Source organism: Branchiostoma belcheri, unplaced genomic scaffold (assembly GCF_001625305.1).
Source record: "Branchiostoma belcheri isolate BF01 breed outbred unplaced genomic scaffold, Haploidv18h27 scaffold5, whole genome shotgun sequence".
Lineage (NCBI taxonomy): Eukaryota > Metazoa > Chordata > Leptocardii > Amphioxiformes > Branchiostomatidae > Branchiostoma > Branchiostoma belcheri.
The window spans coordinates 2,975,298-2,978,123 of record NW_017804131.1 but is presented as its reverse complement, the minus strand read 5'-3'; the positions used below and the strand labels follow the sequence as shown (position 1 = coordinate 2,978,123).

Sequence of the window (2,826 nt, the reverse complement as noted above, 5' to 3'; positions counted from 1 at the left end):
CTCTCTCTCTCTCAGTGTGTGTGTGTGTGTGTGTGTGTGTGTGTGTGTGTGTGTGCGTGTGTGTGTGTCTGTCTCTCTCTCTTTCTCTTCCCCTCTCTCCCTCGCTAATATAGAGAAAAGTCAGTTTTTCCCTCCTCACCTCGTGTCTGGGGGAGCCCACCACGGCAGGGAACACGGCCCTGGGCGCGTCATCCCCCGCGAAGCCCGCCTTACACATCCCGGACCCATTGTCGATCACGATGGCCACACCCTCCTCTCCTGACGTCACCCTCATACTTCTTTCCTGCGTGGAAAAGGTAAAAATGAAATTTTAAAATAGAACAATGTACATGTATCAAGGAAACCATATCTAACTTCAAAAAGCCAACGAACGCAGTCCACCTTCTGATAAAGATAATGAACCATTTTATGATGGTTCTAGTAAAGTATACGTACATGTATGAGATACAGACCAAGAGACAGGATTGTACGTTCTTATCGCCTATCCACATGTTATAACGGATCGCCCCTTGTAAGCGAGTTCCGTCACACCCAGAATCAGTGACGTCTATCCAGCGTTCTTGTGTCTAAACTCATCTATATGTACATCAGTTAAGACGGGCTACTTCCATTCAGCATATGGGGTATATATGTAAGATGTCATATTCTGTGATCGTTGGAATCTATAGCACAAATGTAAAGAGTCAAACAATCACATATACCAAGAAAGTAGCTTGTTCTTTTCCTTGTTTGTTTGTTTGTTTTTAGATCGATGGAGAGGATAACTAAAAGAAAACTTGTCTTTGACAAGGTATGATTTTTTGATTGAATAGCCCCTGGTCTAACAAAACTACGAGTAAACCTTTAACCCCTATCAACTTCTATTCGAACTGCAAATCACAAAGTCAGTGACATATAAATCCCACACTGCCTTGGGCCATGTCTAAGTACAGTGTGGTTAGAGTAATGGGCTGCTATCGCAGATTCTCTGCGGTACGCTGATATTCCTAGCACGCGTCTCTCTCAACGTCCTACACATGAAGAACAGGATCAAATATAGTACTCACAGTTTGTCATTAAGCGAAGGGGATTTACCAAGAACATTACTGTTAACCGATAAAACGTTGTAATATAACGTTACTGTGCTAATGACTTCGGTTCATAATCGACAAACTGATGCAGGCTTTTGAAATTATTAGTAATGTAAGTCAAGGACGACATTTGCATTCTAACAAAGAAAGAGGTACACATTTTGTACGGGGGCCTAGGGTAACTACTGCAAATGCATTAAACTGTTGTGAAAGCAACCAAAATTGTGGCATTGTCATAATTTTTCTAAAATAATCCACTGGTATTGTAGGAAATCAAATGTTGGACTCGAAATATATGGCCACCAGACAAGAGATTTGTAAACTCTCTGGATGACTTTCCATACTGAATTCGAAGCCACCTGCTGCTGCCATAAGTTAGTACATATTTCACGTATCACATGCTTATACTTCACGTTAGGAGACATGAGTAAGCATTGAAATGCAGGCAGACGCGGGCCATTTCCCACGGAGAGACGGAGGGAATTGATGAGTTCCATTTCCAGGGCATTTATAGAGCATGACATTGGACGTGAGTGAGATGGGCTCAGAGTTGGGCACAACGAATCGTATCAAGTGTCCGGGGGGCTATGTCAAAATAAACATCACGATCAATACAAGTAGACAGGTCTGAGCAGTTGACTTTAATAGGGGCAAATGCAAGCACACTCAGGAAACCCATAATGTAGAATCTTTAAATTTGTGTGTACAGATCAGAGGATTAATTCTTACTTGATTAACTCTTACTTGGTTATCTATGTAACCTCTGACTTCAAGTACACCAACATTCGAAAGGGGTACCGTCCGGAATACATATTAGGAATACGGAAGAGTTAAATTTGTTTTATCTTATCTGACCTAATCCGGCCAAAACCTATCTTGAAGAATCAGTATGTATTACACCGTATACAAAACAGGGTCAGTGGATATTTTGGAAGAGCTGCCCCCCTCCCTCCTTTCTTCATCAGCGCATACCGCCCATGCCTGGATGTTTAACGTCAGCAACGCCTGGTCATGTCTCTACAAGATGATAACGCGCGCTTACCAGTTAAACAACGGTAACACATGCACATACATACACGGAGAAATACTTTCACACTGTATAAGAGGCATGTATGTGTTGTAGAGGTATTAAAGCCACTCCCCTAAACATTAAAACATGGACAGCCAGAAGCGAAAATGCATTGAATAATTGAATGTCTATATATGGAAAACTGGGTAGAGTTGGAGTAGACCAATGCCCACCCTCCTCACCTAATCACACCAACAAGCATGTAAAGAGATATACAGTACCGCACCCTCATACAAAATTTTCACAAATTAACCAGTCCTGTAAATGCAATCAAAAATGCTTTTTTGGCGATATTTTCCCTTACTGGTCGTTGTTACCATATAACCGCCAGCAGAGATATGCCGGTATCATTTCATGCACGCCGATGTCATCCTACTGTTAAAGCCATCTGATGACACGCCCTTAACATGTACAGCAAAACTACACCTCCCAACACGTAAGAGAAAGTTTAGACACAGTTACCTTTACTTGCCTTGCCAAAACAGGGCTTCCTTAGACGTTAAAACGGGGGGGAATTGGGCAGAACACAAGATTCAAAACAGGAAGGGGGAGAGGAGACCTAGCGTCTAAAAATAGCGGCTATTCTAGCCCTGAGGTTCGGATATCGCGTTGCCTGGTTACCGACTCCCTATAAGGGAGACGGAGAAATTCTGGATTCGTTTTCAGTAGGACGTCCATGCTCGCTGG

General features: G+C 42.6%; 1 pseudogene; it reads right to left on the bottom strand.

Annotated features, from left to right (window-relative positions):
* Window positions 1-2,826, bottom strand: part of LOC109479813 — a 16,891-nt pseudogene that overhangs the window by 8,028 nt on the left and 6,037 nt on the right.